At 34.7% G+C, this 27,918-nt stretch overlaps 1 long non-coding RNA gene and 1 other non-coding gene across 2 annotated transcripts in view; both read left to right on the top strand.

The window, feature by feature from the left end:
• Window positions 1-27,918, top strand: part of LOC108491745 — a 374,575-nt gene that overhangs the window by 234,952 nt on the left and 111,705 nt on the right. Inside the window, exon 5 of the long non-coding RNA XR_001872896.2 lies at window positions 8,729-8,836. This is a non-coding gene — a long non-coding RNA (uncharacterized LOC108491745). The remainder of the gene's footprint in view (window positions 1-8,728; window positions 8,837-27,918) is intronic.
• LOC115067610 lies at window positions 6,004-6,139 on the top strand. Its single transcript, XR_003846997.1, has one exon. It is a non-coding gene; the product is annotated as a small nucleolar RNA SNORA2/SNORA34 family (small nucleolar RNA).

Raw genomic sequence — 27,918 nt, 5'->3', positions numbered from 1 at the left:
TATATATATAGAGAGAGAGAGAGAGAGAGAGACTAATTTGTGTCTCCAAATGCCCTTCAGTATGGGTCCATCAACTGGAACATGGTCAAACTACCAAAAGTTCCATGCTGGAATGAAACTGTCTCAGCCCCTCCCAGTATCCATCCTGACCACAATTTCCTTAAGTGGTGTTAGAGCGTCTTATTTACTTCATGTCTACTCTGAGTTTTTTTTTTTTTTTTTTTCTGATTTGAGCTTTCATGGACTTGTGCATGCTGCCACCATTGTTGTGAATTCATATGAGTAAGTGACCAGCTTTCTGGAGAACTTTTTCCTTATGGTCATTCACCACACCTGACTATCATATGATCCAACCATACCACTCTTGGGCATATACCTAAAAGACTCTATACCCTACTAGAGAAATAACTGTTTATCCAGGTTCATTGCTGCTCTTTTTATAATAGCCAAAATTTTGGAAACAATGTTCATTGATTAATGAATAATGAAATTGTGATACATATGCCCATGGATTATTATTCAGTGCTTTAAAACAAATAAGATTATGTAATCTTCAGGTAAATAGATGGAACTGAACCCAATCATCCTGAGGGAGGTAATTCAGACTCAGAAAGACAAAAGTCACATGTCTTTAATAGCTGGATGCTGGCTTTGAAATCATAGATATGCATATTTCAATTTGAAAATTAGATTTTTCCATCGTGACTGAGTCCTGAGTTTGTCAAATGCTGTATCTTCTGAATCATTTGATATTGTCCTATGATATTTCTTATTTAGTTCATTGATGAGATGTTTTTGCAGTAACTGATTTTCAAATGTTGAAAATGCTTGTATACAGGGAAAAATAACTCGATGTTTCTGTATCCCTCCTTTATAAATTGGTGGTTTTTTCAATTGAGGATATTCTCCATATTTTTAAAAGATACAGATCCATAGTTTTCTTTCTTCTAAGTATCTTTATCTAGTCTTTGTATTAAAGTAATTCTTGCTTCACTGGATGAGTTAAGATGTACCCCCTTGCTTTGAATTTTCTTTAGAAGAGCTTATAGAAAATTCTTCCAATTCCTTTATATTTAAGCAAATTTTGAGTGTTGCTGATAATTATATTGAAGAATATTACTCAATAATTCAGTTTAATTATAAATTTTGGATATTAGTATTATCCATTCCTCCTATTTAGTTTGTTTTTTATTCTTTTTTAGACATGGATAATATTTGATGAGAAATAAATTTTTCTCAAGAATTCCTCAAAGACTTAGGCTTTTGTATTTAGAAAATGGAATGATTAAAAATTATTCATGCTGAGAATATGATGCTTTTATAAAACCATGATCACATTAGTAATAATAAAATTCTTCTAATACTTTAATATACTGTTTGCTTCTATATGTATTTATGAGTCTGTGTGAACCCTCATTTGATATCTTGGATAAAAGTTAAAATAAAATCCTACTTTTATGACTGTACATGATGTTTTAACTGGTAAAAATAGTGTGGAAAATGATTATTAGATTAATTTCCATATAATTTCTTTGTTTCATAAATTCATTCAACCAATTTTTAACATTTATTTGAAATCATTTTTCCGTGTTTTCAGGATGTTTGTCAGTACAAAAACAGGTGTTCAAAGTTTTTCACTTAACAGCAGATATTCAGAGTACTGTGTTATTATTAGTACATTTCCTTAATGTAAAAGCCACTATAATATACTTTGGTGTATTCATGAGGCAATGAGTATTCATGCACAAAGATTCTCTCCTCTATTATATTTGAAAAAGTTAGAATTTCAAGAAATACTGATCTTTTCGGTCTCAACAAAAATGGGGAAATAATAAGGAATGTGTTTTCAAAGAAATATCAAGGAAGATAACAATCATATATTCACATAGACAAAGATGGGCTTGGGCATTTTAAGGCAGTGACATAATCCAACTCTACCATCACAAAAAAATATGGCATTTTAAATGATAGCACCTTTTACAATAATTTATTGCAAGTATTTGAAGTCAATGCTAATTATTAATTTTCTGTAATATCCTATTGTATTTACAAGATCATTGGGAATCACCTCCTCAACACGCTGGTATACTCAACAAGCACAGTGCCATTATCTCCAGAACTGATTGTTCAGTTTGCAAGTTCTTAGTCTTCCCAGTTTACCAGCTGCGTGGGAGCAGAGGCTACTCCTTCTTTAAAAAGATTTCACCTAACACTTAGTCCAATGTCCCTCCTCAACTCAGAATTACATAATTTTTTGAGAAAGCAGATAAAAAGATGCCTGAGTGAATGCGAACAAACTTAACATCGTTGCTATGGAAAACATTACCTCTCTGCCCTGGTGCTTTCACTCACCTTTGCCTCAGCTCTTCTGCACAGGTTAAGTACTTTGCTATTCCCATCTTTTCTTCTTTCTTGCTGTAACTCTTTTTTTTTTTTTGTCTTTTTGAGACAGGGTCTCCCTGTAGCCCAACCTGTCTTGGAACTCACTATGTAGACCAGGCTGGCCTTGAACTCAAAGAGAACTGCCTGCCTCTGCCTCCTGAATGCTGGGATTAAAGGCGTGCGCCACCATGCCTGCCTCTCACTGTAACTTTAAAAAAAAAAAAAACTTATTTTGAATTTCATACATGTATATAAGGTGTTTTGAACAAATCCATGCCCACTCCCTCCCCTCCAACTCCTCCCGTATCTCCCCATCACTTTTATTCTGATAACTTCATGTACTCCATCTTTTATTTTTTTTTAATGGGGCTTTTGGCTACTCTGACATTCTCCCCTCTGAGGCAGTAACCCTAAAATCTTTTAAGGATTAGATAAAAGCTGACAAATACTCTCGACATTTTTGGCCTGTGGAACAGAGTAGGTCACTAAGAGGCCCAAGGACATTGTGATAGGGAATCGGGATGTATACTGCTCTGGTTTCTTCCATGCTGAACAGGGAGGAAGGGTGAGGCAATTGGGGTACCCCTTCAGTGGGTCTATCTAAAAGATTCCCAAATTGCATAACTCTTATCTGAAGGGGGTTTTGACTGGTGAATAGGAGATGTGAAGGAGAAGAAAGGCAAGGGCAATTAGCATTATTAGCTCTAGACAGGGAGCTAGAAAAAAGTCAGAGCAGGGCAATTGTCAAATGTTCATATGAAAGTCCATTGGAATTTCTTGACAAGGGCTTCCAAATCATCCCTTTATTGGGTTCCTCCTCAGTTTTCTTTTGTCTGCCAAGGCTGGACTCTAGAGTGATGGATTCAGGATTTGCTTTCAGGTATTTTGATAGCTGTTGGAGTGGTTAGAATCAACATCAGTTCCTGCTCAAAGGCTTTTAGATAGGGGGAGAAAATTTTATCCATCATTTTAATACAAAAGCAGGTTTTCTCCCTTAGCCACAGGTGGGCATTAAGTATTGCAGATCAAGATTTGAAGTCTTACATCTGAGTAGCACTTTCTGATCAGGAACAAAATCATCAATAAGAAATAATTGTCTAAATAACTTTTTTTATACAGGTAAGTGCACCCCTGTTGTGAAATGCCCACATTGGTCAGAAGAGGCTGTTGGATCCCCTGGGACTGGAGTTACGGACAGTTGTTAGCTGCAATGTGGATGCTGGGATTCGAACTCAGGTCTTCCTCAAGAACAACCAGTGTTCTTAACTGCTGAACCACCTCTCCAGCCTCATAATTAACTTTTATATGGACTTAAGCTTAATGTCTGGGAAGTGAAATCCTTTGAACTCTCAAAGAAGTATACTGATGACTTTACTCTTTGATTATACTTTCCTTTTAGGTGTTTAAGACCATACAGTTGTGGAAATCTCATTGACCATTACCACAAGCATTTTCCAAAACCTCCAGGTTTTATCTAGCCTCTTGGGGAAGATAGGAAGTTACACCAGTTGGTGGGAACATAATTTTATGGTCCATCCTAGAATCCTGCCTACCCCCAAACAGCTAAATATTCTTACTGAAGTACATTTCTTACAACTATTTCACTTTTGACAACTCTGTGAATGTCTGTCCATTCATTAGGATTGTCTGTAGAGGAGTGTCTTCTTGTTGACCCTGTACTTTCTGTTTACTGTGTCTCAGCAGATTCCTTCTGTTTTTTTATGCTGGCTTCCAGGATACTCACATTTCTTTGATTCCTTCTTTTATAGTTTCTGCTTTTTGTAGTTATTGAAATCCTTTTATAAAGACTAAATTTTTGTTGTTTAGAAATCTTTATGTATACAAACTTCTTATCTAATACATCTTGATTGTAAAATGTGTATATCAAAAAATGTCTTGCAGACTCAAAAGTTTCATTTTTTGATTATTCTAAAGAGGAAGTTAAACTCATAATTATTAGAAAATCTCATTTTACTATTGACTAGGAAATTTAAAACAATGTTCCAATTCAAAATGTAAAAATACAGCTATCAAAGAGAAATGGTAACTACTCCATTTTCCTTAATTCTCAGCATTGCATTATATCTCTTATACAGAATCAAGTACTCGAGTGTAGAAATGAATGTGCTCAAATAAAACAATTTCATCTTTCATGTTCCTGAATACTATGGCTTTTGTTTGTTTGTTTGTTTGTTTTACTACAGTCCAGGAAGCTAAAACAATTTTTTTTTTCCATCTTCTGGAAGCATGGCATCTATTATCACAAGACAGGATTGGTGTCTTCTGATCTTCCTTATGGGCACTGCTCTCTCGGTTGGTACATAGTCAGGCCTCTAGGTATTTTTGTATTTTGATCTTGTCTTTGTATGAAAGATACCAATCATTTTGAATTATCAGCCACCATAATGTCCTCTTTAAGTAATTATCATTTGCAAAACCTCTTTCTCCATATGTCATACTTTGAGGTGCTGGGAGAAACAAATTTAACATATGACATTCATTCCATGATACTTGTGACAGAAAAGCAGTGCAAAGGAAGTCAATACTAAGGTAATATAAAGTTCCACGGGTACTGCATATACACAAGGACAAACAGTGGTGATAACGGTGATTATTCAAGATATCATTGATGAACATTTAGAGAAGTAAGTTTAATATTTTCTTAAGTTGCAGAAAAAGCGCAAGAGAAGCCATTCTTCAGCTTTTCCTTTAATTCCATGAAAACTGTGAGCATTAAATCATACGCAAATACATATGAAGCCAGCTCCAATAGGAACCTTGTGGATTTACTCATGTATCACATTCAGAATAAGGTGAATAACACATGTGCTATGCAACTTCATCATGACATGCATTTTTAAGACTTTGATCATTCAGTTTAACTGTATCCATACAACTCTGTTAATTCATGAACTGTCAGCATATTTGCTACCTCTGATATGAATGAATAGCATTGTCTATTAAATTAATCATTTTATGCTGGGAAGACTGTTCAATCAATCAAATGTTGGCTACACACAAGCATGAGGATCTGTATTTAGATCCCTAGCACCTAGATAAGAAGCTAGGCAAAATACAGCCCAGGTTCTGGGGAGGCAGTGACAGGATGATCCCAGGGACTCATTGGCTAACTAATTGACCCAAACAGGTAAGCTCCAGCACAGTGAGAGACTTCCTCTTTAAAAATAAGGTGGCTATCAGTGGATGTATTTACATGGAGGACATTGACTTGACATAGTGGGCCTTAACAGGGATGATAAAGTGTATGGGCTCCAGTAAGGGAGCTGTGGGATGGTGCTGGTGGGGACTTGGGTATAAACATGATTGATAGAGATGTTCTGTATGAAACAACACAAAATTTCAATAAAACATGTATTTGAAAAAAGAAAAAACATAAGGTAGCTGATGATTGAAGAAGATACCCAATGTTGACTTCTGGCCTCCACATGTACACACACACACACACACACACACACACACAGATGAGCATGTACACACCATATCATATACACACATAAATACACACACACACACACACACACACACACACACACACACACACACTACAAAAACATGACTCACTTGGTACGAAAGTAGAAGCAAAGCAAAATACTCAGAGCTTCAGCCCTGAAATATCGCTAACAGTTGTTTGGAGCTGTTGGTTTCAAGCAGGTGCCTAAAGAAATGTCTTTCTATGGTTGTTGGCCATTTCAGAAAGTTGGAAATGTAATGATCAATTCATTAGAAAGAAACATGTGGCAAAAAAAAAAAATCAGAGTTGCAAAGCTGCAAAAAAATTCATGGGAACGCTTTCAGAATATTTCAGAAATATTTTATTCTTGCTCATCCCAGCCAGATTAAAGTTATTTATGTAAAAATAAAAAATTAAGTCTTTTACTGCCTGATGAAACCTTAAGACCATAAATAAAATAAATAAGTCCATAAATAAAAGGATGCTGGCCTTCCTCACTGTGATTTCCCAATAAGTTGGTCAGAAGTAAAAATACTTGCAGTTCCTGTTCTTGCTCTCCTTGTGACTTCTTCCACTCTTCCACACGATGAACGACTTACTAATTTTCCCACATGCCCCATGTTTGGCTTCTATGTGTTGTATAATTGATCATAATTATCAAATCTCTTCCTCCTGTTACAACTATAATTTTGAATATTACATAAATTAGACTGCCTCTGACAAACTTCTTCCTACTTTCCTTTTACTACATGCTACCAATGAACACATTGCAATGTTTTATAACTCATAATGTGATTTCTTTAAAAATTGTTTTTAAATTTATGTGTATGAATGCTTACCTACATGTGTGTAATTGCACTCATGCATGCAATACTGATGGAAGCCAGAAGAGGGCGTTAGATCCCTGGTAGCTGGTATTATGAATAATTGTTTACTGCCATGTGGATCTGCTAGAAGAACAGCCAGTGCTCTTAGCCACTGAGTCATCTCTCCATCCCTTACAATGTGATTTCTGCACATGGACTTGCAACTAAATAAAATTAGAAATAGTTGGAAAATGAATAGGGTCATTTAACCTATTTTTCATAGAAGGCAATAAACGTGTATACATCACTGTTGCTTCTGGAGGAACTTTACAGAACTGGATGATAACATTGAGGAGACATTCTAGAATGAGGTCTTAGGTTCTAGAATGTCAGCTCTCCAGGATGGAAGGTGTTGGGTTGGCATGACTGGTCACCATCTTTATTCTTAGAATTGTAGTATAGGAGTGTTATTTCTACATACATGGCTATTTTAGTATTAATTGGAACACATTTGAAGAATTTAAAAGACATGTAGGTGTCCTATGTGCAAATCCCAAATCTCTCCCAAGATGTCAAACATCGCTCTTACTGAAAAGATTTAAAAATCGCCTTTCGGGGACCAGATCCAGAAGCTGAACAACAGTCTCCATCTACCATGAGGGGTAGGGTTAATTTTTTTGTCTCCAGTGATGGGTCCCATCCGGGAACAGATTTCAGCCAGGCAGCTCGCAAAGCTCGCGGGTGAACTCCACAGGCCATGTGGGTGCCGAGCTCCTCAGAGCCGGAAAGCAAACAGCTGCTGTAGCCTGATTTGAGTTAAAATAGTGTGAGTGTTTAGTCTGGCGCACGGCTTCAGGGGAGATTGGCAGCTGGGTCAAACAAAGTCCTTCCATTGGCTCCCTTCCCAGGCTGCTCTGCTAGTATTTAGTAGTTCCTAGTGCTGTGTAGGGCCCTTTTCTCAGGCAAAAACCTAACATCTGACCGCACCCTCCTTGCTATTTAAAAAAAAAAAAAGCTGCGTTTTTGCTTCTTTCGTTCTAAGATAAATTCTCCCGGAGACAACCTCTCCTAGTGATTGTGTGTTAGCCATGCATTTTATCTTGAGAGCTGAGCACTGGGCTCTCAACTGCTATGGAAAGCAGCCTGTTACAGTGCGGAATTCATAAAAGGGCCTTTATGGTTTCTGAAAGAATATCTGTGTGCTTAAGCAGGAAACTTTTTGACCTGCAGAAAAGCCAGAAGACATCTCGGTAAGGCGCCATATCACATCTACTTCGGGGGCAAAATGTGGCAGTGAAATTGGCTCATACAAACGATACCAGTTTAAAGGGTGCGTGCTCACTTCTGTAGAAGTTGAAAATGTATTGACTATTGTTTACTTATTTTTGTTGGTGGTGGTTGTTTAAAACTTAAAAATACTGTAGGTTGCGTATTTTATGATTTCATTTTCTCCTTTTGAATTGGTCGCAATATAGTTTTACTGTACAGCGAAATTTGTGCAAACTGACACAGAAAGAAAGTGTTCTTTAGAAGTGCAATTGGCAAGTTTTAAAGAGTAATTGTACAATCATTTGAGAACGGGGACAGTGCATTAGACTAACAAGGGTTTAATTACAAAAAAAAAGTTTAATGTTGCTTTGGAGGGAATATTAAGTAAGTTGTCTTTGTCTCTTACTTTTTAATTTCAGTCGCTGATTTAGCCTGTTGGGTCACATTTTTTGTGAGTGCTGAAGGTTGCCATGAATCCCTAATGAGGCCCCGTTGCACATGATTTTGGCATTTGGCCAAAATCAACTTCCCAGCGGCAAGCTTTCTCTAAAGAACCTGGAGCGATTTTTTTTTTTTTTTTTTTAAATTAGAAATCGTGTTTGAAAGCTGCCACAAGCAGTTGTATAGGCATGTCAAAAATGACTTTATACAGCAAATATGAAATAAGCATTCAGTTTTCTTGCTCACGTTGCTGCTTTTGTCACCGTGGAGTTCTTGCCTGTTGCCACATAAAATACACTAGAACAAGAATGATCCAAAAGAAGACATGGAGATTTTTGTTCTGTTTTGTTTCCCTCAGCAGACCAGAGCAGGGTTGACCGTCTCACTGAGGCGTATACAGTGAGGAAAGGACTTTCAAAACACCTCGGGATAAATAACAGATGAATTCTCGAAACTGCTAATCTCAGTAAGTAATACTCCGTTAACAGTAAGTAATGAAGTTTTCTAGAAGTTTCGTGCACATAATTAAGCATAATACTTTCTTAAGAGGGAATTATTTTTGCATGTTACAATATTGTGATTTTTTTTTAAGTTGACATCTGTTACATAACTTTAAAAACTATGTGACACCTTGATATTTTTAACCAGTCTTTTCTTAGAAATGTTTGGTATGCAAACATGGCCAAATAATTAAATAATTGTGATTAATTGCTGTCCTTAATATAATGGAAAACTTCTCATGAGAGAAACTGACTCAACAGTACATAGACTTTTTGGAACATTGTTAGTTTTAGTATTACTGAATTTTGCCATGTTAATATGTGCTTTTATACAGTAAGGTTTTTCTCAACTTACAATGAAATATTCTAGGAGCTAGATATTAACAATTTTAGATTTTATGTAGCTATTTTCAGCAGTATCTTAATATTAAAAATAAGCAAGTGGCAAAGAAATTAAAAGTAAAACAATAGAATCTCAGTTGCTCTGCTATAGTTAAAGGAATATTTTTCTGCTTTTTTCAAATATTTTTACCTTTTATATTAGTTACAGTAATTTATAGTATAACTTTTATCTTAGTCAATAGCTGCATTTTCTCTTTGAATATATTAATTATAATCAAATGAATTATCCTTTAGTAGAAACCTGATTTAAAAGTGTCTTAACTGGTATCCTTATCATATACATACGTCTATTTTCCATTAACAAAATATAGAATGTTGTTAATTTGGATTGTAAAACAAAGTGACATCAATTTAAATTTAAAGAATAATATTCCCTTCAGCTCAATCTATATGTTTATGTACAATGTACAATTTTATAAATGTGACTTTTTTCTATATGTTTATGTACAATGTACAATTTTATAAATGTGACTTTTTTGCATTGTGATGATGGCATTGTATACACCTTGCTATTTATTGAATTAGAGGATAGCATATTTGAACATTTTATATTAGGTCAACACCAAAAGTCATGGAAATTATAAATGCCTATTTGTAGAACTTTACTTGGATAAGTTCATATTTTATATGAGTTCACAGCTGAATAATTATTTAATATAACCTTCATATTTAATAACAATAAATTAATATAGTTAGATATTTTAATTTTTATTAAATGAATCATTTAAATTTCAGGTCTAATATAGGATTAGATCGATTAGCCAATTCTCACCTAAAAATCATTTTATTTTTGGTCTGTCTTCCATTTAATTTTAGCTTTCATTCTATTTTATCTCCATTTGGTATCAATTATTTTACTAAGTATTTGAAACTGGTAGGGTATTCCTCTAAATTTGCTGAGAAATAGTTTGAGAAAAATTGTAGATATTTTTGCTGTTGCTCTTAGAGACCATAACAGCACAAATGCCTTCAAATGAAGAACTCTTGAGTACACACATAGATATATATTGGTTTTTAATTTCAAAGGCTCTTAAATGTATACTTGACTATTGAAAAATATTTTTGAGTTGAGTTATAAATGCATAAGCATATAGAGAAATCTAAGCCATATTCTTTGTTGTAATAGTTGAAAAATTCACTTTCATTTGCTATGCTGGTGGGTTGTTACCTGAGTTTTTCTATGATGGAGTCTTTTAGGGAGAATTAGTTGAGTTAATGTTTTTTAAAAAACAATATCTATAATTGTAGTTTTTTTTAAAGTTTCTAAATTTTTGTTGCATTTGTCAAGAATAGCTTGAAAATGTTCCACTATTTTCTACATTCTTTTTTGACATTTTAAAGCCAGTTTCATTTTTAAGATGTAGAAATTTCAGAAAAAGTAAAATTTATTTGTAGTTGTTTATTTAAATGATGGTGCTTTACCGTTTTTATTATGAAAGGATTTTTGTTTGCTTCGCTTATGCAACAGGCACATAAAACTCTTTTCCTCAGTTAAAAGAGACACAAAATAATTGTGTATTAACTTATAATCTGCACTGGAAAGCACACTTGGACACTTTTTATCTGCAATATTTAATGCGTGAGAAATATTTACAATAGGGCGTTTTAGGTGAACATCTCATCCTTTCGATGAAGTGCTTTGGTTTAAATGGTCCACATTCCAGCAATGAGATAAGCTCATTGCTACATTAGACTGAATGTCATGACTGAGTTCTGGCACCACTTCAGTGATCTCAGTCATAAAAGATTAGTGATAGGCAAGATGATTCTGGATTTGGAGTAGCAAAAGTAGATAAGAAAATCATGTGAACCTGGAGAAAGTATGTGCAAAATAAAATGTGATGCATTTCATGCAAACTTTTGATAATACTATTTTAAATGCATGCAATAAACCTTGAAACTAAAAAAAATTGGTTACAAGATGTATTGGATTTCAGACTTTTCCATAGATTTAACCGCAGCATTTTATATATTAGATAATACCTACCATTTTCCAGTCGACCAAATATAACTACAGACTTGATAAGCAAATCATTTTTAAATCATGTAGCCTAATTTAAATCTAAATAATATAGGCTATAGAGAATCTCTGAGGTTAAACCTTTATCAAGTAGAAGAGGTCTTGATTTGCAGATATTGCCAACTTTACAGGGGTTTAATTCCTAAATTATTTTTAGTAAATATTGCTATTTAATATCATTTTAATATTGGTTGTTGAGTGCATTTTACAAGCTAAACAATGATAAATTGTATCCTGCTTTATAATCTTCTCTCGGAAATCAAGGTGACAAGTCAGCCAGGATTCCTCTGTTTTTTAGGATGAGTTTTTTTTTTTTTTTTATTTCCTTAAAAAGAAACAGCCTTCAGAACTTTCTAGTGTTTCTCTTGTTAGTGTGTTCAAGTGTTGTCAACTTGAATTTCCACCTGTGCCCTGAGACATCTGTCTGTGAGACATCTTGTCTTGCTCTAACTTTATTTTTGTTACATATTAGTCTAGATTTATAAAGAAAAAAATGGCATTCTTATTGGGAGTTAGCCAACACATGACTGAGCATGAAAGATCCTGTCAGATGCAGTAATTTGGATAGTTGGAGCTCTGAGTTATTCACATATTACTGATCATTCACTTGTTTGTGGAGTGGTGCTAAATACATGATTATTACTGTATTTTTTATAATCTATGGATACTCTAAAATGTCATAATTTGCTTAAAAAGGAAATGTTTGCTAAATTTGTCATTATTTCACTTTATTACTACTGAAATATTATATAATACCTGTCTTTCAAAATACCTCAAAACCAAAGCAGATGCCTCAATTTCCTTTTTTCCCCAGTGACAAGAAGTCCATCTCTGTAAAGGCTGGGATGTGGCTAAAAAATACCTTCAAATTTTTTCTTCACTTTTACTATCTACTTTACAATCTACAGACATTTTGAAAGGAATGAGTGTCTTATTTGAACATTTGTCTGAATTTGAAAAATACTTGGTTTACAAACTAAAATAGAAAGTACAACTGAAATTAATAGCATAAAATATTTTATAACAACTAATTTCAACATGCTGTCCTACATAAACAACAGTAAGCCCTGAGATAGACCTTTATTACCTTTCACCAAAGATCTAAGGAAGTGCTGGCACAGGGCAGGCTGGCCCAGGCTGTGGGATTCATGCTGTTTAGGCACGTGCATTTCTCAGCCACCACCCCCTCCGTTTAATCCTGGTCTTCATCATTAATCTCAGGTACTTCTATAGAGAAGACGAGTCACAGCAGAACACACTGGATCTTGTGTGTCTCTGTTTGGAGTTTTGTGACAGAGACAGTGTTCTTTTGTGTGCAATGATTTTTAAAATCCCAGGTTTAGTAGGTCAGCCCATTCACTTGAGCAAATCAGCGTAATAACCAACCAGACTCAGCTTTACCAAAGATTGTTAGATTTTTCATTTTGTCTGGAAAATGGCATCTCCATGAACAATAGACAACTGTGTATGGAAGTTCATGTTGCTCAAAATTATAGAACATGCCTGCTCTACTCGTGAGTTAATAACCTGTGTCTTGTTCAAAATAATGTATTATAACATATGCTGTGTGCTAAAATTGACTTTGGGGATTGACTTTATTCTAATTGTACTTGATACACTGTCCATAAGTTGCTCATTTAAAAGACATTTTTTGTTTGTTTATTTTACTTTGTTTTGAGACAGGGTTTCCATGTAACTTCCGCTGTCTTGAAACTCCCTATGTAGACCAGACTGTCCTCTGTCTCACAGAGACCTGCCTACTTCTGCCTCCCAAGAGCTTGGATAAAAGGCATGTGCCACTACGCCAAGTTTAAAAGGCACTTCTCTGTAACATTGGGTATTGAACCCAGGAGGTCATGCATGTTAGACAAATGTGTGACCACTGAACTATATCTCCAACTCTAAAAAAGCAATATATATATATATATATATATATATATATTCAATGCAATCTCTATCAAAATCCCATTCTCCATGCAGTATATTTATCTAGATGTGGTATGAATTTTCTGCTAGTGCAGCAATTTTTGAACTTCTCAGCATATTGCTTGGCATGTTTTATGGAATTCTAACCTGATTTCTTTCCATTCCTGGGGTTCATTCTTAAATATTCTTCTGAAAGGATTCTTTTTAATCAATAAACAGTTTTAGATGGTATATTTAGGTAATGATACTCAAAGAAACTGGTGCATAGAAAATTCCTTCTTCTTTGTGATTTTGCTATTTCTAAAACTTCTTGGGTTGTCAAGAAGTGAATCAATGGTGATATAGAAATAATGGATGATTGGTAAATTTGACAGATGAAATTGTTGTAATCAGTTATACCATTTAAAGAATGATAACAGTTAACTATTTAGATTGCTTTGTGCTAACCAATTTAATCCGGATTCTGTATTTGTTACTAGTGGGCCATCAATCAATTTTAGTAATAAGTAGTTTAATATGATTGATTCAAGACCAATGACTGATTAATTAAATAAATAGAGCTTAGTCATAGTTTAAGTCTTTAGGCCTGTTCTCAGCTAGAATATGTTTAAATTTTCTATATCTAAATCTTTCAGTATGACTGTAATAGTAGTTACATATTTTGAGTTTTTTGAATTAGCTATGTCTAAGAAATTCATTCTTTGCTCTTAGCTAAGATAAAAAGCAGTCAATAGTCTCCAGTTTACATTTTCCATCTTAAAACCAATTCAAAATTAAATTTAAAGTAACTAAATCACATAAGAGTGTGGATGAATAATGTGCTGAAAATGGAACGGTGCAGAGAGCAAAAGGATCTGTGTGCATCAGAAATCCAAATGGCATTGCAGGTAGAGCGTTTCCTTTCTCACTTGGGAGAAGTACAATTAAAAGTAATTTCCAGATGCTCAAATGCACAGCTGCTTTCTTCTAAACCAAATTTTGCAGAAATGAGCTAAATTATAATAGACTTAAAAGGCACTCCATTTTTTAATGGTTTTTAAATTGATTTGGAAGCATCATCACTGGGTTTCGTACATGATAGTAGATGGAGGGAATTAATGCCAATGAGTAACAGACACCATTTCCATTTTGGTGGCTGCAGAATCATTGTAGTGTTGGCAATCACAACTGAACAAAATACATAGCAGGTGCCACAACTATTTCTTTCTTGGGAAGATGTTCTCTATGCCTTTGTGTCACTTATATTATTTATTTTATAACAGTGGGCAAAATTTCTTAGATAAAGCTGGAAAGACTGTATGTATGTATATGATGTATATACATGTTCATAAAATAGGGTGTGAAAAATATCTTTATTTTTCCTTTGCCAAATGTTAATGAAAACATTGAGAATATCATGTGAACAAATTGCTAAAAATGTGGAACACTAGGGACTTAGGAGAAAACTCAGTCAGTAAAGTGCTTACTATATAAGTATGAAACAAAATTCAGAGCTCCAACACCTATGTAAAAATTCCAGCATTCACTGTGCTTCTCTAATCCCAGTGCTGGGGAGGTAGAGACAGGAGGATCTCTAGTGCTTTCTAGGTAGCCTGCCTAGTCTAATTTGTGACAGGTTCCCTGGGAAAAATCTGTCTCACTAAACAAGATGTCGAGCCATTGAGGAAGATACTTGACATCTTCCTCTTGTCTACACACACACACACACATACACACATGCACACGCACTCACATACACAAAAAGTGACTGTTATATTATTTTCACAGATTAGATTACAAGAATTGACTATTGTGAGCAGACATGGTGGCTCATATCTTTAATTCCTGCACTTGGGAGGCAGAGGTAGACACATCTCTGTTCCAGGCCAGCTGGGTTACAGGGAGACCCAGTCTTAAAAATAAAGGGGGGTATTGACCATTAAATTATTAAGAGAGGGGCTGGAGAGATGGCTCAGTGGTTAAGAGCACTGACTGCTCTTGCAGAGGACCCAGGTTCTATTCCCAGCACCCCTATGGTGGCTACAAAACGTCCTTAACTCCAGTTCCAGAGGAATTTGAAGCACTCTTCTGACTTCCGTGGCGTTGCACGACATGGGTACACTCACGTACATGCAGGCAATACACTCATACACATAAAATAAAAATAATGAATAAAATCTTAAAAATTATTAAGAGAAAAGATCAATTTTGCTCATGGTTTTGAGAAAGTTTCTGTCCATGATAATTAATTCCTTGGCTTTGAACCTATGGTGGGGTAGTACAGGAGGACAGCACATGAGATGGAGCAAGATTTCTCACTTCATGGCCACAAAGCAAAAAAGAGAAAGAGGAAGGGATAGGAGCTCACAATACCTTGAAGCACATCTCCTAAAGAACTTAAGACCTCCCACTAAGGCCAACCAACTGAAGGTTCTCCTACGACCAGGTGACCAAAACTCTGAGACATTAAGACAACTTAGTGATTACACTTGAAACATAGCAAGCATAAACCAATTTTTCTAGAAAATGATCATTTTTCTTAATCTGCCTATTTCATACAAAGCTGCGTCCTATGTGCCCAGTATCAATAAGTGACTGTCATGAATATTATCATAATAAAGACCTGCTCTTGATCAAGAATCCTTGGACTTGAAGCAGATTCCCCTTTGCAACTAAATGTAGTCTTTGCTGTTTTTGTTGTTTGTCTGTTTTTTATTTTCTTTGTTTATCCTTTAGTGGGAAGGCATGCTGGTAGTTTAAAGGAAGAGGTGAGCAGGGAGTGGGAATTTCACAGGATCTTTCTCATACACAGATCTAGATATTCACCCTAGCTAATCCACCAGTATTACAAAAATAAATTTTTTCTAGGCGTATTACCGAAGGAATTTAAAAAGTTTGGCCTTACAGAGCTCTATCTCTGGTTATGGGTATGATGATGGAATCCTTTATCTGTCCTGTCTACAGCATTTTTTCAAGTGAATGATTTCTGTATTTACTATACACACCATGACTGATGCCGTGGGTCAGATTCTCTGCAGCATGCTTCATATTTCTCTTAAAGTCCTTCAAATAACCATGAAAAGTGGGGCTGATAGCATCATCTCATTTTACAGATAGGAAGGCCAAAGTACTGGATAAATTTTCTCTCAGTTTGAGTACTATTAAGTGTTTATAATCAGGACTTACATTTGTATTATTGGTTCTTCTAATGTATTTTATTTTGTGGTGTACTTCATATTTAGTGATCACATACTTTGACAGTATGAAGAAACATTAACTATAGTTCTCTAATGTTTCTCTCTCTCATGCTTTCTCTTCCTAGGTGATACAAAGTTCTAAAATATTAAAATGAGCCACAGATAGAGAATACTGGGAGATACAGGTCCTTGATGCAGTAGTTTACCTGATATACATTTTTCATTTTCATTGTTCTAAGTTTAGCCGTTGTCAATGACTAACAAAATAATTTTGGTCACAAAGCAATTTTTTCCCTAGAAAAATAAGATAGAATAAGAACCTGTGTGCAAGGTTTGCATTTCTAATATAATGGGTTCTTTTGCACATGAGTGATTTAAAATAATGAGATCTGTGGAATAGCATAATAAGGGTAAACATTTCTCAAGTGCTTGCAATAATTAGATCTGTCAACATATTATACAATTTTTTTGGTCCTTTTTTTTTTTTTTTTTTTTTTTAGACAGATTCTTCTTGCAGCCCCACTTGGCCTGGAATTCATTTTATAGACCAGGCTGGCCTTGAACTCATAGAGATTTTCCTGCCTCTGCCTCCCAAGTGCTGGGATTAAAGGTGCATACCACCATGCTCAGCCCGAACATATGCATTTTTACAACTGAGGAGATTCATGGACATGGAAAAGCAGGTCATTCCCCTGTGTCCACCTACAGCATCCAGTACTCCTCTTTGCTATGGTGCCTCACAGAAGCAGGAAATCCTCAGAACCCTGCTTTAAGTTCCTTACTTCTCAAAACAAGTGTTTTGATGTCTGTTTACTTTTGATTTCTGGACTTGACAGTGCCACATGCTTCTATAAAATGAAACTGTAACTCCATTATAGAACAGTTGACAATTGTATTAAAAACCAGATTCATATCCCCCATTGGTGGAACTAACATTGTAAGTGAAGATGTGGGAACAGAACATATCTTATAGAATTTTATTTCTTAGGTCATTCTTGGTATGTAATGTGACTGCTATGATTTAAAATAGCTTTATTAACATGGAAGAGTTTGGTCAAAATCACGTTTCCAGACCTCATGTGGTTTACTCATTAATCATGGAGTCATGATCAATCAGTTTCATTTCTCCAGGCCTCATTCTATGATGGAGAAAATGGAGACTTGTAGGGAAAAATGGCATTTCTGTCCCTGGTAAAAATGTCAGTGTCCATGTCATTGGCCTTACCCATAGATCTCCTTTCTGGTGTTCTATTTCTTCTTCTACATAAGGCACTTTCTCCTGAAGTCATTTGCACACAGCTAGAAAATATTCTGATTTTCATTTTTTTGACATTTTTTTGTAAATTTTATTTAATTCAACCTCAAAAAATTTACCAAGTATTTACTGTGTTATATCTTATGTTAGGCCCCAGCAATAAAAAAGTAAGTTAGCCTCAGTTCCAAATCCAAATACACCTTGCTCTAGTTGAATATGTACACAGATGTCTCTTGAAGTTGAACATTATAAAAATGTAGTTGATGAGGAATGTAACTTAAATGACACAAATACGAAAAAAGTACTAAAAATATAAAATTAAATAGAGGTGCCAAAGTATTGTTTCTGTGATGGTACAATACAAAATTTCCAGTTTGAAATGACACCCATGATTTATAAATTCTAGAACACATTGATCTTTTAATGCATTTTGCTCAGTTATCCATTTAGCACCACTTAGGAAAAATTACATAGTCCTTAGAAATTTTTAATGAAATTGGAAATAATTTGAATGGCTATGTTTAACATACATGATTATTAGAATATAGCAGGATGAATTAAATATACATGTATAGTCATATGTGTGTATACATGCAATCATTTCTGATAACAGAATATGGAATTTTCCAGCACTCAGAGGACTTACCTACACACTTCTCCACATCCAGAGCTGTATACTGGCTTAGTGGCTTTTGAGTGCACATAACTAAAAGCATACATTGTGCATGTATTTTTATTTGACTCACAATATATCAGTATTTTGTCTGTGTGATTTTCCCATGTTATTTATATCACTAGGGTGTTCTTTTTTATTTCTTTGTTACATTTATTTTTATGATTATGGCATAATTTATTGACTCATGTTAAGAGACAACGAGATGCTGATGTTATTACTAGCTTTTTCTTTTAAGGTAACTTTTTTTTTTTGTCTTTTTGAGACAGGGTCTCCTCCCTGTAGCCCCAGCTGGCATGGAACTTACTATGTAGTACAGGCTGGCCTTGAGCTCTCAGAGATTCACCTGCCTTTGCCTCCCATGTGCTGGGACTAAAGGCATGTACCACCACACTTGGCTAAAGATAACGTTTAAAATATAGGACTGATACCAAAAATGTAATAGCTGAAATCTCAAGTTTAGATTTTTTAGTTAAAGCCCTGAAGATAGACCTTGCCTTATGGTCTCACATTAAACACAATTTGTGCATATTTGAACCATACAAAGTGAAGTCTCAAGGTTTTGACTCATTACAAGAAATACTTTCTAGAACAGTAAATTCACCTGTTCTCCCAGAAAATATTCTAAACAATAAATAATAAATATTCTAACTAGATATGCTTAAAATATTAAACTTTTAAGCCAGGCGTGGTGGCACAAGCCTTTAATCCCAGCACTCAGGAGGCAGAGGCAGGTGGATCTCTGTGAGTTCAAGGCCAGCCTGGTCTACATAGTGAGTTCCAGGACAGCTGGGGCTACAGGGAGACCCTGTCTCAAAAAGACCAAAAATAAATAAATAAATAAATAAACTTTTAATTATTCCCTTGTTTTCATTATTTATTATATAAACTGTATCTGATTTATTAACTTGATCAATTTCTTAATTTTTAAATATCTGAATTTCTGAAATTTTATGGTGTAAGCAAAACACTGAATTTGCTATTTTTTTTTACACAGAATCATTTACAATAATATTTGGCCTCATACTTTTATATATGACATAAGCAAACTATAAAACCCAATTTTTATGTGTATGTATGTATATATGTCAATGTTTTCTCTTTTTTTTTTTTTTTTTTTGTGTGTGTGTGTGTGTGTGTGTGTGTGTGTGTGTTTGTATGTGAGGGGGTTGCCCACAGAAATCAAAAGAAGGTATCAGATTACCTGGAACTGGAGTTAAAGGGTTGTGAGCCACCTGAAGAGGGTGAAGCAATCTCCAGGTCTCTGCAAGAGTGGTCAATGCTCTTGATTGCTGAGCTATCTCACCAGCCCCAAGACACACTGTTTTGACCATAGTGATATTTATTTGAAAGCAGTGAGAATAAGTTTAGAGTGACTTTGCTTATTGTTTTTAATGCTATTTGGACAGTCTCATGGGTCAGGTGACTTTGCTCATATTGAATGTGATTTGTTCCACCAAGAAAGATGAATCATCATAAATTTAAAAATAGTCATTTTTAGTCTCCACTTCCAGGAAGCAGAGGCAGGGGAATCTCTGTGAGATCCCAGCCAACCTTGTCTACATAGTGAGTTCTAAGTCAGCAGGGCTACATGGAGATTCTGTTTCAAAAAAAAAAAAAAAAATAGCTGAATAAAATACTAAATGTTCTTGATTGTAAAAAAGTAAGATTAAGTTATGTATATGTTCTTAAACAACTCACTTACTGTGTGTATTAACTCAGGTGTTAATTTGTAGTTTATTACATTGACCATATTGACAAACTATATGGGATCGTCATCTGGGTGCTAGTTAAAATTGCTAATAAGAAGCTACTTTAAGTAAAATGAGTAGTTTTAAAGTTGCATATCAAAATATAATTTTCAAAGATCTTTCATGTAGTACATAGATTAACACTGAAACGAACAGGATAGCACACTTCCTAAACTTTATGGAAACTAGTATCTAATGCTTGTAAAGGCTAAGCAATAATATGTACACATTTTTTATTGACTCTAAAGTTATATTTTATTACAAAGAAGTGTATTTTTGTAGAAAGGAATACTTTCTAAGAAATCAAAGGCAAACTGGAATAAATTCTTTAAAGAGTTTTGGGCTTTGTTTTTTTTTTGTTTTGCTTTGTTTTTGTTTTTGTTTTTTGGTCTTTTTGAGACAGGGTCTCCCTGTAGCCCCAGCTGTCCTGGAACTCACCATGCAGGCCAGGCTGGCCTTGAACTCACAGATATCCGTCTGCCTCTGCCTCCTGAGTGCTGGGATTAAAGGCATGCACCACCATACCCGGCTTAAAGAGTATTTTTTAAGATAACTGCTTTTATTTGTATTTATTATGCTTCAAAAATTTCATATTTTCTGGAGATTAATCAACAGTAAATGATAAAAAATTGCTTCTATGTTTTTCTTGGGAGTTATAGTGTATACATTCTGTAAACAGTAACAACACTTTCTGGTATTTTTATTTTTCAAATAACCAGCTCAAATTTGGCCAAGGTCAATGAGGCTTGAACCTTGTTATTATTTTTGACAGCTATACAATGCTTGATAATGGTTCCATTTCTGACACCAGCTGGCAGCAAGTTTCCCTTTCAAGTGAATTCATAGATGGCCTGTTCACAAACCAGACGTGCAGGAACACCGAATTCCTCTACTGTGCTTCTGCCTAATTAGATGTCTTTGCACCTAATAGAAAGAGAACAACTTTCAGCAGTGCATTTTCTGGTAGTTATTAACTGCATTTTAAAACATGGGCAATGCCTGAGAGTTTCTGAATCTGCAAACTAATGGACACATTTTAGAAAAAACATGAGTTTGTCATATTATTATGATGTGTATATTTAGCCCGAAAAAAATATAATTGATTGGAGAGCTTTATTGTCTTTAGCTCTGGATCTCATCTTGTATCAGTTGGTTTTCACTGATCATGAAACTCTCTGGCAGTCCTCTGATCGTGCTTGCCAGAAGGTCAGGTTCACAGCATAGATTAGACAACAGGGGTCATCTTAGACAGAAAAGCTGATTTTAAAAGAGATAATTTATATTTATTTTGAATTGATCAGAAATAATGATCAAGAGAAATAGTGGTCAAGTCATATATCATACAAAGGAGGAAGAGCTTATTGGCTCATAGCTAGAGGTATAACTTATCATGGCAGGGGAGTTACTGAAGCAGGAGCTTGAGGTAGCTGATCATACTATCTCCACAGTAATAAAGCAGGAAGTCCAGGATTCCAGCCTGGAGAATGATGCCACCCATGGTGGGCAGGTCTTGTCACCTCACTTAATGACCCCAACATAATCCCCTATAAACATTCTCAAATACACAGTCATGGCTGAAGGCTCCTCTCTCTAGAGATTCCAGATATATTTACTGGAAAATTCAGATTAATCACCACATCCAAACCCACCCACCCACGCCCACACACCCTCCCACACACATATCTGTATGTTCCTGTGGGAGGGAGTCTACATGCTGTGGTGTGTGTGTGTGTGTGTGTGTGTGTGTGTGTGCGTGTGTGTATTTTCCTTTCAGGAACAGAGTCTCACTTATATCCCATACTTTTCTGGAATTTATTATGTTGCACAAATGGACCTCAAATTTATGACAATCCTCCTGCCTCAGCCTCCCAAGTGTGAGCTAACAAGGATATTTTTACTTGCCTCCTCTTAACCATCTTGATTTAGTAGGTCAACATCATATCCATTCTTTAGGAATAAAGTAATAAACATTTTACAAGAAGCATTACTATGATGTTTAACTCCATAATTAACAAGTCTGGCATGTTTCCTATAGTATTAAAACAGTTTGTTTTTAAAACTTTGTAATAGTTACAAATTTCCTGTTCTTTGTTTTAAAGGTATACTTTTTAATTCAATGCTGGTGCTATCCAAAGCAATCATCATGTAGAAATAAGTATAATTCATAAGAATATCATTCTAGGAGCTGGAGAGATGGCTCGGTGGTTAGGAACACTGGCTGATCTTGCCGAGAACCCAGGTTCAATTCCCAGCACCTATATGGTGATGAACAACTATCCATAACTCCCGTTCCAGAGGAATCTGACATACTCTTCTAATCCCCCCAGGCATTACATGACATGGGTCCACTTATATATACATGCAAAACAATACACTCATACACATAAAATAAAAATAATAAATAAAATATTTAAAACAATAGCATTCTAGCAAAAGAAAAACTAAAATCTCACTATTTATGTACAATGAGCAACAGTAATAATGAGGTGTGCCATTCTTTAGTCTTAAATAATTATGTAAGGATAAAGTACAAATTTTTAATTTAGAAATGCATCAAAATTGCTGTTTCCAATGACTTTCTTCCTAATATCTTAATGGTGAGTGTAAGGTGTCAGTGGGTTATATTTTTGGAACAAAAGTAAATATATGCTTGGTTTTCCTTTAATGGAAAGTGATCATGTTAACCAATATGAGCATCATAAATCTCAACTTTGCTAGGAAAATTTTTGTATATAAATTATTGCTTTGCTCTATAGAAATATTTATTGTAAGTCCTAATGTTAATTAATACAAATAATATTTCATTGTGATGTGTGACTATATTAAATTATGCTAAAATTAATTCAAAAAATGAGATGATCAATACCTATTGAACCCTGTCTGTTTTAGCTTTATTTTGATCACCAATGAAGCTGAAGCTTTAAAAAATGCTATACAATTAAATTACACTTTTATTCTCTCTTCTACTGAGTATGAAATACCTACTAGGTACATGATTCAAGAAAGCGGAACAAGCACAGAATATCCATGTAGCATAAAGATTCCCTACATCCTTCCTGGTAGGGTTAAAACTGAAATCAGAGCTGCTCATCTGTCACCCATGTAGTGAATATACATTTCTGCATTCCTTTTAAAGTCACATATATAAACATTGTTGGTCCCATGAAGATTATAACTATGTGCAAAATATTAAACAGAGATGAACCAGCATAAGAAACCTAGGAAATAGGTTAAATTAATCCAGCACTTACATTTAAAAAATATTCTTGTGACAGGAAAGATGCTCAGCAGTTAAGAGTGATTTTAGCTCTTGCAGAAGAATTAGGTTTAGCTCACAGTACCCCTAGGGCAGCACACAGCAACCTGTAATTCCAGTTCCAGGGGATCTGATACCTTCTTCTGGTATATTTTCAGTAAAAAAAAATGTCAATTTCTGAGCATCAGTGTATGTGGCAACTTGGAATCATTGTCTTTATTAAACCTTATCGATGAACATCAGTGTTATTACTACGGATGTGTGAAATAAATTCATAATACAATTTAAAAAGGAATTAACGTCTGAGGTATAAATACATATCCAACATATATTTTGCATCTGTGAGTTGAATTGTAGTCTAATATTTTATTTCTCATAAGATAACTTTATACCTGGGATTGTAGCTCAGTAGTAGGACACTGGATTAGTAAATGTTAGATCCCAGAACTATGGGGGAAAACAAAAGTAATTTTGTGTATATATGTTTAATTACTTCTTTGCATATTTTTGGGAATGCTATTTACAAGCTATAGCTTCATAAAAATTAGGGGCTATTTTAACATTTACTAAGTCAAATGAATACAACTTAAATATTTTTATATCAGTATTAAGCAACTTTAATGTTTAATAAAACTACACAGAAATGGTATAAGCAGTAATGAACTGGCATAGCTTACTTGGAATTACCTTTTAATTAGTAGAGTAAAATGGAGCAGAGGATTTCTATTCCTGAATCTACCCCCTGCCCTGCCCGTAATAATGAACTTGCTAGTTCACAGCATTGTGATTCTGACGTTGACAGTTGTTGCCTTTGGCTTAATATGGGACAACTTAAATGGAAAAAGTTTCAAAACAATACTGGCAGTTAGTACTGCCCCTTAGAAAATGTGCTGTCTTCCTAAAGATCATTAATATAAGAATGAATACCTGAGTCAGATTTCCCAATTTCAGATTACACCTAGACCACTGAATAGCTATCTGATCTTGTAGAATTACTTCCTATGCCTTCCCTCCTCCCATTTAAATTGACAATGATAACAAAAGTTATTTCATATATTTGTTAGATAAGGATTAATCACGGTTTTACCAACAAAGTGAAATTATAAAAACTTAATCCAAATGTGGAAGTGAATATGAATGAAATGAGAAAGTGCGTTCTGTAATATATTGTTGTCTTTTAGGATGATGTCATGAAAGAAGCAGGAAAGTGTTTGTATCTTGCCATCATGAAGGTCAAAACAAAAATCAGTGATGAATATCTAAGAACATTTTAAAGCAGTGTTTCATGTTTTTCTTTTTAATAAATGTTACCTGGAGGTTTCACTTGTCATATCTTCATTTTTAGTTTCTTTTGAAATATGTGCATTAATTAAACTCGGGAAAAACTTCAAAGAATACACCTCAATTCTCATAATGATAGCTCACATAAGAAAAAGCAAATCATTGAAAATCCAGGTTTCATGTATTTCTAGTTTTCTCATTTCCCAAAGAGAAAATGCACATTCTCAACTACCCTATTGCTTTCTGAAATCAACCATCTCATACTGTTGCTTTTCTTTTCTAAAATAACTCATTGTTCTATTTACCATCTACTTTTGAATGGTATTCACAACTAATCTTCCTGATTCCACTGTTAAATGCTATTGTTTAGTAAAGTATGGGACTGGAACAGCAGATGAAACTGGGTGTACTTTTTAAAGTCTGGAAAGAAAATCAACATTTAATGTAATTACAGTCTTTTATGTCCAAGTCTGAATATTAAATTTAGAAAAATACTTACCTAGTTGTTTGACATGGAGCTCCTAAGTAAATCATTTTTTAAGAATATATATTAGTGTTCTGTTATAAAATTCTGTTAATTTCTATTTTAACCAGTTTTTTAAAAAACTTAATAAACATATCTACTGTTAATTCAAATTCTATGTAAGTAAGACCATTTTAAAAACAGGCTATACCCCTTCATATATGAGTGTCTGTCCATAGAGAAGACAGTATCTGATCTATGGCAGTCTAAATCTAAGAAGTTTTTCCATTGTATGATTTTATTCTCTCATTTTTATTAGAAGTTTGCCACCCTTGGTATGATTTTTTTTCTTGTTTTCAAGATCTAATTAGGGACAAGTATTATAAATAAATAAAAGAAAAAAATTAAAGTAAAAGAACATTTCTAAAAAGAGTGATTTGGTGGTTTAGTGGTAAATTGACTTAATGCAACCACATGTCATAAAGCAGAGGGCTAAAAGATGACAAAGAATGAACAGAAATATTGACTGCAAAACTGAATATTGCTTGATTTTGTTAAAAGGAAGTAGTGTCCTTTTATTGATTTATCAATTCTGAAGAACCTCTGTGTGCTGTCGAGTATTACAGTGAATCCAAATCATCCTGTTACCTACTGCCACCTAAATTCCAAAGTAACCATCTAAACATGTCACTTCAGGAAATTTAATATCTACTACTTGAGGTCAGGTTGATTTCCCATGCAGAGTGCCATTGTACTGTACATAGGCATAATTTATTTGAAGATTTGCAGCTAAAATATTCTAGTACTTTTCCAACTGATTTCTAAATTTGCACTCATGTTTTCCATTACAGTACACATTCTTTTCCACTTGCCTGAATTTTCTTTTTAAATATTTTATGTGTAGGATTGTATTCCCTGCATGTAAGTGCACCATGCTGTGCAATACCCATAGAGGTCAGAAGAGGGTGTCAGATCTCCTGGAACTGGAGTTACACATGGTTGTTAGCCCCCATGTGCTGGTGGAGACCAAACCCAAGTCCTCTGCAAAACCAGCCAGTTATCTTGACTACTGAGCCATCTCTCCAGCCTCTTGCTGGAATTTTCTCTTAAAAATTAATATCATGGGCTGGGGAGATGGCTCAGTGGTAAAGTTCTTGTGCCACAAATGTGAGGAATGGAATTCAGATTCCCAGAAACCATGTAATGGGCAAGCATGAGAGCCTCCTCTCATCCTACAACTTGGGAGGCAGAATAGGGATCCCTAAGGAAAGCTGCTTAGCTAGACTAGCCAGAATCAAGGAGCTCTAGTTTCAGAGAGAGAGAGAGACACTGCCTCAATAAATAGAGAGTAGAGTGATCAAGGAAAACCCTGAAGTCCACTCCTGGTCTACACGTGCACACTCACATTTGAATATGCACCTGCATACAGATATATGCCCACACACATTTGAAGAGAGAGAGAGAGAGAGAGAGAGAGAGAGAGAGAGAGAGAGAGAATTTAATTTAGTATCCTCAAATGTTTTCATGACCCTGTTGTCTCAACACTTAGGCTGAACTCCATAGTTAAAGGTTGACCACCAGAGCCTCACCTCAGTTCCTCCTCCTGTCTCCTTCCTTTCCATGGTTAGTCTCACAATAGGAGATGCAGGCAGCTACTTGCTTCTCCCACACATAATATAAGCTCCTGCTTTTAGGTCACCGTGCCTATGATATAAAATTTAACTTCCAATTTTCATAATCTACCTAAAAAATTCCTGCTTATGAATCTCATTAATTCTAGTACATTGAGCAGGCAACTAAATGTGGATCAGTGTGAAAGTCTTGGGCCCCTAATATGTTCCAGAATTTAGAATCCTTTGAATTTTATGAAAGCAATAGGGAGGTCAAGCAGTCAGTTCTATATCACTAATACCCCAAGAGTGTCAAATGTAGCAGCTGTTTGGAAATTTGTTAATATTTCTTCATAATATGTATGAATATTTACATGAAAGTAAGTAAATAAATAGTATAATTAGTTTTGTCTCAAAATTAGTTGGCCATAATCCTTGAAAATTCTTGTACATTTCAAAATAATTTAGATTTGGAACTTCAGATTCCAAAATGAGTTGTAGACCTCTAGCCTCAATGTCATAGACTTCAGGAAAAGCTTAGTCAAGATGACACATGTGAAGAATTTACAAGAGCAGGTAGCTTATCACAGATGCCCATTAATCTGTATTTATTGCCTGTCATTCAAGGTTCCTTTTAGATACTTTGCACTTGGCAAAACCTTCCACCCAAACATAGTTTGTTCAGTATTCTTATAAGGATATTAAAGAGGTTTAATCTTTTAATAATTTTAATGTTAAATATTAAAGAATATTGTTTGATTAACTTTTTATGTACACATTCCCACTCATCCCACATTATAAAGTCTTTCATGACAAAAGTGTTTTAAGTTTCCAAATCAACACTACATACACAGCTACATTCTATAACATGTCTTTGCACTTGTTTTCTATGAGTCTTTCCTTTACAAATGACTGTAGCTTAGAAAAGAAAACAATCCAAAGCTTTCTTTTTGTTGACAGCGTAATGATGTTTTTCCATTTTGTCCCTTGTCATTAGTGCAGAATAGAAACAGGTGCCTCCTCTTGGGGCAGGGTCTGTTCCTGTCTGATAAATGAGGTGCCACTGAAAGAAAACGTCTTGACTCTTTGTATGAAAAACCTAAATTTTATTTTTTTTCATGAAGACCTCTTTATTTCAGATAAGAAGATAAAACTTGAAGAAGTTATCACAGAGACTGATAGGTCATTTTAGATCAGTGTTACTGGGGAAATTGGTTTAAAAATTTAATAAAGTT

Source organism: Nannospalax galili, unplaced genomic scaffold (genome assembly GCF_000622305.1).
Source record: "Nannospalax galili isolate Female #2095 unplaced genomic scaffold, S.galili_v1.0 scaffold266, whole genome shotgun sequence".
In the NCBI taxonomy this organism is placed as follows: domain Eukaryota; kingdom Metazoa; phylum Chordata; class Mammalia; order Rodentia; family Spalacidae; genus Nannospalax; species Nannospalax galili.
Note: the sequence above shows the minus strand (reverse complement) of the source record. Positions and strands in the feature narration are given on the sequence as shown.